Raw genomic sequence first — 11,665 nt, forward strand, 5'->3', positions numbered from 1 at the left:
TCAAAGTGAGAAAAATTTCTGTTCATTTACTTTCCTGTATATTCTTTGAAGAACTCTAAAAATTAAAGTCATCTGAGGATGTGTCTTCACTGCAACCCCCCAAATTCCAAGTGACTTAGCCAGCCACCTCATTAATTTTCATTAGAGAGTTCAGAAAAGTTTACTTATTTAGGACATTTGCCATGTTAAATTTAGACAAAAAGCAGGCAACAAAAATGGCTGTGCTGCCAGGCCACTAATCATAATTTCTAGGATCAGTCGACTATACTCCTTACTTTTGCTGCCTAAGGGGGACTCAGGACGTGCAGATTGCTGAAAAACGTACTGCATGGGTGCCTCAGTGCAGCCAGAAGGCATTCATCCATTTCTGACACCCCATCACCTTTGTGTTCTATAGTTATTTTCCTTTGTGTTCTATAGTTATTTTATTTATTTTTTTCACTGTTTCAGTTTTAAAAAATCTTCAGTCTTTTTCAGAGAGATTCCCATCTGTTTAATTTAAAAAATCACTAATCGTAGTTGTCTTATAGTTAAAGCAAAGTCTACTCAAATTATTTTGAATTCATATGTTGGGGGATATATCTTTTAACTTGACAATGAGCACTTAAAAAAATCCTCGGAAAAAGAAGTTGTATTTCTCAAGTTTTTTTAACAACAGCAGTAGTGACCACACTAACACGGCTGCTCCTTTGAGCTATTACCTTTTGCCAACCTCTCTGCACTCGGTGCCAAGGGCTTTATCAACATTGTCTTACTTAATCTACACAAACGTCTTTGAAGCTCAGCATTATTACCGATATTTTACAGATGATGAATCTGAAACTTAGAGCAGGTAAATAGTGTGTTCGGTGCAGTACAATTATTAAATGGCAGTGCTATCATTGAGCCCAGACTGGTCTGACCTCCAAACTCATGCCCCTAACCACCTCATTATCCTGACTTCATGCTTTGTGAAGCATGATATGTTATGATGTATGCGTTCCTTCGGTTGGCTAATTCAAAATTATATGGAGTAGGTCTTCCTAGTGTTATCAGCATTTTACAGATAATAAAATCAAGACATAGAGATTACACTAAAAACACAAAATTATTTGTTGAACCATATCAAAGAGTTTAAGAAAAACTTTTGATTACTGTGGTTTGCCATTAGCTTTACGTGATTTTTTTTTTCCTTTGTGCATAATGTTATCTACTAAGATATATTCTAGGGTAAAAAATGAGGGACAACGAAAAAGTTTCGAGATCAAAAGGCAAACCATCGCTTTGACATTGATTAAAAACAGTAAGAGTAATTGGGAAACTTCTGTGAATTATTTGGTCTATTTAGATACCAATGATTTTTGGTTTAGATTTTTTTCCCCAGTACTTACACGTGGCCACATGCAGCTATTTGTTGTACATTTACCTTAATTACAATGAAATAAAATTTTAAATTTAGTTATTCAGTCACACCAGTCATATTTCAAGTCCTCAAAAGCCACATGTGGGTAGTGGTTAGCATATTTCAGAACACAAATAAAGAACATTTTCAGCATCAGAAAAATCTGTACTGCAAAATATTGGTCTAGACACTTAAGCATACGTAGAAATGCCAAATTGGGTTAAGATGTTATCAAAAGCTAATCCTCAGACTTGGTGTTAGACAAATACATATGTTATCAATGTGCTGCTTACAAAAATATAAACCTAAATTTTTGTATTCGGTGATTTGAGCTTTAGTTTTGACTGAAAATGGAAAAGAGTCGCATTTCTAATTTGTTTATTAAAGATTTTTAAATGCTAGATTTACATAATTATGTAAGATCTGTTTGCAGGTAGAAAACTATAGAAGCAATCCTTTAAGAATTTTTTTTCCCAAAAACATGGTATCAAATAATGTCTATACAATACATCATTTAAGCTTTACAATAAAGTAGTTTTATCCTCAAATGTTAAAAAATAAATAATAAACAATTGAGGCTTAGGAAAATGCCCAGCACCCAGTTGATAACCGGTGGGTCTAGATGCAGGGAATTAGACTCAGATCTTAAATATACTAAATATACTCTGAGCTACAAAAGTACATTTATAGTAACACTAATCTAAAATACAAAAGAAAGACAAAGAGAATGCTGCTCAGTAGGTTTGCAGCTTAGCAATATAACCAAATTAATATAGAATTATTTTCAATATTAATAATTATAAAGAATTAGTGATTAACACCGGAAAAAATAAATGCCTGACAAATAAATTAAAATTTAGTCCTTTTGGAACTTTAATAAATAACCAGCTAAACTAATGTGGAAAAAAATTGACACAAAACATCAAAAATGAAAATGGAGATGTAAAATCAGGTTCAGAAGAAATTAGAAAAATCACAATGTTATATATTCTTTAATTCTAAATATACTGGAAAACCTGGATAGCTAATTTTTCAAAAATAAGATTAACAAATATATTACTATAGAAGCCACATAAAAATGTCATGAATTCTGAAAACTTCTGCAGAAAAATTGTTAACCTAGATAGAGCCAAAGTGAATTATTTTTCACTTCAAAAAAATAATTGAAAAGCTATTTTAACTTTTCTAGGAAAGTTTCTAAAATCTTTAATCAAGTCAGCATAAAATAAATAACAAAATTTGTCAGAGAAAGCATAAGAAAACAAAGTGCTTCCTAAAAATTAAATTGCTTCGAATATAGTTTAGCCTCAATATACCAAAAAAATATTCTATATAAAATATTTACAAATATAATCTATTAAAAATAAATAACAGAAAAATCTCACTAAGCATCACTCAATGAAATTTATTCCAAGAATGCAAGTGCTTAAATATTGAGAAATATATATAGTAATATAACTTACATGTGAAAAAGGATAAATGATTATTATATCACTAGACTATGAATAGAGGTTTGCGAAAATTTTCTTCAATACTATATATTAAACAATCATTCTTAATGAAAAGGAGACAAAACTCAATGTGGAGTATCTTTTCACATGATATGTATATATAAATACATATTTATATATATATATCAATAGCTATACATATTTTTCCTTATCTGTATCAATAAATAATATATGTGTATGCATGTGCATGTGCGCATGTGTGTGTGTGTGTGTGTGTGTGTGTGAAACCCGTAGCCATCATCCTTAATATTGAAAGATACACTAGAATATCATTAAATATAGAGGTAAGAATGATGAGGCAGATTGTATTGTCATCAAAATATTTGCTCACCCTTCTTTTCAGGCCCCTCCCTACAAACTTGGCCAAATAACTTGCTTTGACTAACGATACGTGAGTGGAAATAATTGTGCCATTTTCAGGAAGAATATAGTTTTTAGAATTATCCTATAGCTGTTACTCTAATGTTCTCACTGCCATGAGCCCAATTTTAGCCAGCTTTCAGCCTCGGAAACAGCAGACACAGAGAGCATTCTCAGCTACACTGAGATGGACATGAGTATAAGAAGTAAGCAGGTAGACCACTGATGTTTTGTCGTTTGTTACCACAGCATAACTTACACTAAATTGATTGATATGGATGTCTAATATCTCTATTTGACATTGTTCTGGAAGTTGTGGACACTGCAATTAGATAAGAAAAGAAATGAGAGTAATGAGGTACAAATGTAAAAATAGGGAGGCAATGTTTTCATTATTTACAAAAAATACATACAAAAAATCAACAAAGAATGGTGAAAATGAAAATATTTTAGAAACAATTAAGGAATTCAGAAATGTGGCTACATACAAATGTAGGAAATTTTTGAAAAAAACATGAGAAATTAAGTTTCTCTTCTTTTGCTAGGACTTGTTTAGTCACATTTTTCAAGGAGGAGGAAGAGAGTAGTAAAAGCTCTGTAACACTTATCACAGGAATAAGATTTTCTTTCTCATGGGAATAAAATGTTGACAATTTCTTCACTTCCATAAAAATTCCACCTGACCTTTGGGTATGCTTTGCAGGATTTTACATTTGTTTCACATATGCCTGAAAAGCTTCAGTTAAAATAAAATCTTGAACTGTCCAGTATTTTGTTTATCCATATTTACTATTGCCAATAAAGAATACAGACGAACTTGAATATTGAAATGTCAAATAAAGTGATATAAGACTGGACCACAACACTGCCAATTATCTCTGATCTAGGTAGGATAAATCAGCCACTTTGTGACAGGTAAAATCTTCCATGCTACTCCCTATGAAGAATGGGAAGCATACAGTGTCCATGAACTACTTTCAGGCCTACAGGCATATGTAGGAGCCATTTCTATGAAATCAGGAAACTCAGGGAGAGGAGTCTTTGATCTCCTTCACTTGGCCACCCATCCATACAGTCATCTGCATCTCTCTTTTCCCCTGCCCTGGTTTTGAAGGTATAGCTGGGTAACTCTGCTTTTTAAGCAGAAAGCCAACAAAGTGCCACCAAAAATGGCCATCATAATCACTGACCTCCTCCAAATTAGTGTCTTCTATCCCAAGTACCTCCTTATACAGCTTAGGCAAGGATGGCGCTGTTGATAGGTGGTTCTCTGAGTTGAGTCCTCAGAATAAACCCTGGAGGACGGATGCTAACGATAACTTTCACTTTATTTCTAAATTTAGAATATGAAGCATTCAGCCTTTCCCTCCCTCAAATTTGAGCTTAGCTTTAACTTCAGGACTATTGGTAGAACCTCAACTCTTTCCTATTCCACTTGTATATATAATACTTTGATTAAATTTTTAAAAATTTGTTTTAAAAAGATGCTTTGTGATTTCGAACTGAACACAGCATGGAAAGTAAAAAGCCATTTTTTATGGTGTTTCCTAAATGTATCAGAAACCAGATCCTGGTATGAAAAAATTCAATAAAAAAACCATTTCTGAGTATTTCTTTTGTTTTGTAGGATTAAATTCCTTTTCATAACCATACTCCTTAGGTAATGCATTTAAGTGTGATTGTGGTTGTTTTAATAATTATTTCATGGTAAGAATTCATAACTATAGCTAGCTATAACTGCCTATAAACATATGGCCATTCAGAAGCTTTTGCTTAAATATAAATCACAGTCCAAAGCATTGCACTACATAATTATCTGGTCACATACATTTGAGAACACATGATTTTCAGTAGATGAAGGCATACTCTTAGTATCCATGTAGCATATTTTTTTAATGTGCTTAGAAAAGCTATTTGTTGTCTGCATTTTGGTTTAAAAAACCTAAACACTGCTAATTTCCATTTGCTTTTAAAATGGCTTTCAATGCAAGCTGTAAATGAAGAGCTTTTCAATATTCTGGTTAAAATGTAATATTAAGATAACCATAGCAATAAGGAACAAGAGTTGCAGTGTATTAACTGAGATGAATTCAGGATTTTGTTGCTTAAAAATTGAGGTATCTTTATATTTCTTAGCTATTTGTGATCTTTTTTATATCTTCATGTATTTGAGGTTGTTTGTTGGATGGGAAATTTTCAAAATTAAAAAAAAAAGCAAACTCAAAAATACAAAATAAAAGTCATCATTAACAACAACAAAGGTGAATACAAATCTTTCAGTTAGTCAGATCTAGGCTTATTAAAAATAGCATTCCAACCAAATATCACAGTTTTTAAACTTTTAACTTTTATTACTTTAAAAGTCTTACAAAACTTTACATCTTCCTGAGTTTAAGATTACTGAATAATACGAAGACACAGTGCTAAAATTAGAGTAAAATATTAAATTTGGAATGGATGTTGCATTTCAATAAGTTTAACCTTTAAATAAATTTGTGAAGTAACTAATGTAAACTCCATATCTAGAAAGTGGCATAAAAGTCTAGGAAAAAGGTTTTTAAGTTTTACTAATTTGGTAATCAAGATGTTAATTTGAAGGAAGCAAGCAAATGCACATTAATATATCATTAATATAAGCATACACATAATCTGACTTATTACTGTTGATGTTAACATTGGTTACCTGACTGAGGTAGTGTTTGTTAGATTTCTACACTATAAGTTTACTCTTTTATTCCTCTTGACACTTGGTATTCTTTAGCAGAAAGTCCCCAACTGCATTCATACTCAAACAGTAGGGAGTTATGCCCTACTTCTTTGAGGGTAGAGTATCTACAAAAATATATGGAATTTTTTCTGAACAAAAGATGTATTCTTTTCCTCCATCTACTTATTTATTAAATGATTTATTTATATCAATATGGAGTCATGGACTTGGGACATTTTAGGCTTGGAGGTATGATCTAAAACTACTTTATTTTGTTGCTAAAGTTATTCCAGCTTTGTCTATAGTTCATTGGGTGTTCTATGCCTCCATATTTTTAATCTGCCAGAAATATGAGGTTCCAGGCTCATCCTGTATAGTTCCTGACTTAGTACTATAATCAATCATTGCTCCAAGGAGCTGGAGTTACTTTGTTGGAAAATGATATTAGAAACCTAGATCTGGGTAAAAAGTATGATTTTTGCTACCAGAGTATAGTTGCTCCTAGGATCTCTCAGTGGACAGAGCAAGGGGGTACATGTGCACATTAACTCATGTATAAACACACACACACACACGTATATATGGTAACCATCTGCATTTATGTAAATCAATTAGGTAAATGGTAAGGGTCAGGATTGCTGGATCGTATGATAAAACCATGTATAACATTGTAAGAAGCTTCCAAACTGTCTTCAACGTGGTTATACCATTTTGTATTCCCACCAGCAATGAATGAGAGTTCCTGTAGTTCTGCATTCTCACCAGTAATTGGTAGTGTCAGTTTTTTGGGTATCGGCCTTTTTAATAGGTACATAGTGGTATCTCACTGTAGTAATTAATTTGCATTTCCATGATGACAAATGATGTTGAGCGTCTTTCCTATGTTTATTTACCATGTGTACATCTTCTTTGGTAAAGTGTCTGTTCATATCTTTTGCCTAATTTTAATTGGGTTAGTTGTTTCCTTCATGTTAGACTTAAAACTTCTTTGTATATTTTGGATCCAAATTCTTTATCAGGTATGTGTTTCGCAAATATTATCTCCTGTTCTGTGACTTGTCTTTTTTATTCTCTTAACACGTCTTTTGAGCAGTGGAAGGTTTTCATTTTAGTGAAGTCCAAATTACCTATGGTTTCTTTCATGGATATTGTTCTAAAGTTTTATCTAAAAACTCATCCCTCTGAAGGGGTGTGGGCTTCTTGAATCTTAACCATGAAAACCTGGTAAGATTCCTGGAGGCTAACCCCATGAAAGTAAGGTAACTCCCCCAAGACTGCAACTAAGGAATTTCTAACTTGCAAGCTGGTTCACACAGCCTCCAGGAATTTGTCAGTTACCTTTTGTGTTCCTACCACGATGGCATCAGCAGCTTCTGCTCTAGAAAAGCAGAACTTTCCTGTGACTCTCTAACTTTGACCATCTCTCCAGATTTTATGGTGGTTTCCCTTGCCTCACTTACCTGATGGGTACAGGAAAAGCCATTGATTTTCATTTTGTTGAGATTTTTGTTGTTGTAAGAACCTAAGAGACACTTTCCAAGTTCTTTACATGTCTGGGCTGAAACCAAAAGTCAGTAGAATTTTTTGTATATAAGTTATATCTCAGCAAATTTTATTTAAAAAGAAATTAAGATATTTTAAAATATTACTCATCTGTATAATATATACCATTGCAGAAATATCTTACATGGAAAGCTAATACATATTAAATCATTTATGAATAGGGATTCTGCTTCTAACTTGCCACCAAATCTCCATAATATGCTTGGTCAATTTATAAAATACATCATAAAATGCATGAATGTCATATTTAATTTATTCCTTTTGTCAGGGGATTCCTTTTTGATTGATCATCTTAACAATTACCTCAAAATACCAACTGTTGCATAAATATTTAATAAATGAATAAACACACACACCAAGTGTAAATTTATTATGAACACAGTTAATCAAATTTTCAGAATTCATCTGTCAGCGGTGTCAACATTGGTAAATAGAACAAAACTCAAAAAAAAAAAAAACCTTTTTGTGATGATAGCCCTGAAGGTTGATAGCAAATCTGGCTGAGTTATTAATGTGCAAAGGCAAACTTTCTTCTCCTTTCAGTGAATTCTTTAAACAATTATGAACTTTTAAACTTCTGCTATAACTCATAGAATATCCAACAAATTATGTGTGTGTTAGGAAGAAACTATTTTTCAGTCATATGTTGTGTAGATTTTATGATATTTGCTGAGCAAAGGGGTCAAGGATGCATACCAGTAAGATTATACAATGAAGATGAACATAGGTTTTTTGAAGGAAAAACTTAAAGGGGAGAAATGACACAGCTACTGTTTCTTTCACTCATGTTTAAATAGCATGGACTGTACATAGCTGTCAGTAGGTACAATAGTCAAGATTCTAGCAGTGATGGCCCTTTCCTGTCTTGCATAACACTAAGAACACTCCAAGAGAAAGTGACCCCCACTCTCAATCTATACAAGAAATTTTTCAATTGTTCTATAGGCCCAAGAACCACAGCAGGGAGTTTGCAGAAGACGGCTAACAAGCGTAAACTCCTTTGTGATTGATAATTATTTTTGATTGGTGCATATAGTTCTATTCTTGGACAGATTTTAGCATTTGTCATAGAGATTTTAAACAGGAAGCAGTAGCTCTAGCCTTGTGCCCAGAGCCATAGTGTAGAGGCATGGAGTTCGGCCTGGGAGTCCTCCTCTATGCCCTGTGGATGATCCTGGGGTGCAGGTTGGTCCAGTGATTTGTTGGCACATTTACAACCACCTGCCTCCTAGGAGAAAACCTGTCCCTGGTGGACCTCATTCAGCGTCCCAGGCCTGCCTTTGAGTCTCTGGAGAAGGATCTGCATGAGGTCCTGCTTGGGAGTCACTAGCTTGAGGCTCATGGTCTCCTAGTGATGCCCACTAAGGACCCAGGGGAGCAGAACAAGCTGCTGTAACGGTGGGGTCAGGGACCAAGTCTAGGGACGTCCAAGGCTGAAGTTCTCAGAAGCCAAGAGCCAGGATAGGAAGAAAAATCTGAGCGAGAAGCTACTAAAGAGGGTACCATATAGTTTTACTTATAAGAATTTATAAACTGAAAGAAACTTTCCTAAACTAAGCTGTCAGTATCAATTTAAAATTTTTAAAAATTCAGTCAACCATGCCGTAAAATAAGACTGAGCTATCTTTCCATTGTCTCTATAGGAAATTACTTTACAAAGTTTCTGTTACGTGAAGAGGCAAAAGAGTATTCATTTAAAAAATAGAGGAAAAATTATTATAGAGTCATTTCAGACAGTTAATTAAAATAATAATAGTTGAGCAATAATACACTAATATCTATAAAACATAACTAATAAGAACCTGCTCTGTAAAAATAAATAAATAAAATAAAATTCAAAAAAGAATAGTTGAACAAACTATTTTTATATACAATTGAATATTTTTTGTTATTGAATACCTCCACAATTCTCCATAAATTTGTGAATTTATAATCTCAAATTATCTCCAAACGTGGAATTAGCCTTTTAGGTAAAGGATAATTTATGATTGAATTTCTCACTATGTATAATATGCCTTTATCTATAGGATTTACTAATGGCATAATGGAGATCAGTTTTTAAAAAATAGAGTTGAATTATTATAATAAATAGTTTTACACACAACATGTAACTAAACTAATAAATTACTTTAAAAGAATATTTGAATATTTACAGCCAGTTATTCTCCAAGAGTATTTTGGGAACAGCAGAGGGAAGTATTAAGTATTTAATAGAAAGAGTTTGAAACAAGAGTGAAATGGATCTGTCAATTGAGGTTTGCAGTCAGCAGAATGAAGAAATGGGCTGCGGAATGGTGTTTATGCTAATGGTTTTACTGATCAATATCTAGAACCTTCAGTTTTAAGACTTTAGGAAGAGCTGTCATTGCCGCATTTGGTAATAATAAAGATGATTGCAATCCACCCTCAAATATATGGATAGAAATCATAAAAAGAAGCTGTATCTATACCTGCACGGATTTATCCATTAAAAAAAGCTAAACATAAGAAGCTTTCCAGGTGAAAAATTAGTCATTTAGAAACAAATAAAAATTTCAGTTACTATAGTTAGGGGAATGGCCTGTTTTCTAGCTATCGGAATTCTTGTTCTAGGACCTTCTGATCATCCTCTAGAAGTCTCAAAACATCTTTCTGAAGCATCTACTTCTTGATTTACAGCCCTGGGTAATTTCAAGAAATCATTAGCCTTATAAATTGCTCAAAGTTCACATTAAGAAATAAAATCTTTTTCCTTAGATTCTGCAAAAGGCTTTGCTTCATTCCAGTAATTTTGGCAAAATATTGGCTGCCTGGTTTATGTGTTAATGAGAATTTCTCCATGCTGCTGCTCTAACCTAAAAGCTCCAATCTACTTACCTGTCTGTGTTCTCTATTCCCGATGCTTTATCCCTGCCTCTAGCTTTGACAGCAAGATTCACTTCCTGATTAGCTTCCAAGTTCAAAATTTCATTACTTCTTTTCAGTGCCAAGATATATTGAGAATAACACTTTTAAATGTCACACAGTCACTAGAAGCTCAGAGAATCGTTATCAAACATTTTACGATCCAATATCTAATAGACTTTACGATGTACCTAAAGTACAAAGAAAACATTAAAGGAAAGTGAAAATAAGTGCATACATATTATTTAGAATTGCTAAGAGACTATATAGTGTACTATGCAAATTCTTACATGTAAACTCATTTAGCTTTGGCATTCCTATTGAAAAGTTATGGTTAAGACCATTTAACCAAAGAAGAAATCAAGACCTAAAATGGATAATCCAACTTTCTTAATAACACTTTGCTTGTATGTGGTATATTTGGCTTGTAAAACTACTAAAGCTGCACACTCTAAGCCATGTCCTTAATACATGCCATCACTGCCTTTTAAATCTAACATGGTACAGAGTTTTATATGATTTACTCATTTTAAAATTTACTCCTACTTATTGTACACATTAATTGTGCATCTACTATGTGCTCAATAGTAGGTTGCAATAAGTTTCTAGCTCGTAAAAGCATTCACTGGGGCTGCCGTTTTGAGAATAGACAAATATAGAAGCAAAGATATCCATTAGCAGATGATTACAGTCCAGGGAGGAGAAAATGAGGCTAGGTGGTAAGATTAAACTTTGGTGGTGGTGAGATATAGTCAAATACTATGTATAAATATAAATATAAGTATAAATGTATATATATATATATGATGATGATTTCAGAAGACGTCCTAGATAGAAATACATATTTGGAAATCATCAGCTTGCAAAATAATTCTATATACCATTTTTTGGTGTATCCCATGGTAAGATGAAGATAAATATAAAATAAAATCTCGTACTATAGTACTCTTGTGATATTACAATAATGCATTTGAATTATGACATCAGAAACGATGCATGTAAAATCCATTACATAGTTAATTAAAAAGTCGTAATTTAAAAATCTTTGGTGAGTACTATTTTTCAATCAGTTGTCCACTCACTCTGACTGAATTATAGCTTTGTTATTTCATTGCCTATTGTTAATAGTTACAATATGTTAAACTGATGACATAGTACTATTTCTTTTATATGGCAACCTACATTTTAACCATAAAATCTTAAATAGAAAGTGTAAAAAAAATAAGGCATTAATACAACTATTTTTTTTAATCTTTTAAT

General features: G+C 32.8%; 1 non-coding gene across 1 annotated transcript; it reads right to left on the minus strand.

Annotated features, from left to right (window-relative positions):
• Positions 1 to 439: 439 nt before the first annotated feature.
• On the minus strand, positions 440 to 518 carry LOC118887220. The gene has a single exon (XR_005017921.1). It is a non-coding gene; the product is annotated as a small nucleolar RNA SNORD79 (small nucleolar RNA).
• Between the last annotated feature and the right edge of the window lie 11,147 nt (positions 519 to 11,665).

Source organism: Balaenoptera musculus, chromosome 1 (assembly GCF_009873245.2).
Source record: "Balaenoptera musculus isolate JJ_BM4_2016_0621 chromosome 1, mBalMus1.pri.v3, whole genome shotgun sequence".
Classification (NCBI taxonomy): domain Eukaryota; kingdom Metazoa; phylum Chordata; class Mammalia; order Artiodactyla; family Balaenopteridae; genus Balaenoptera; species Balaenoptera musculus.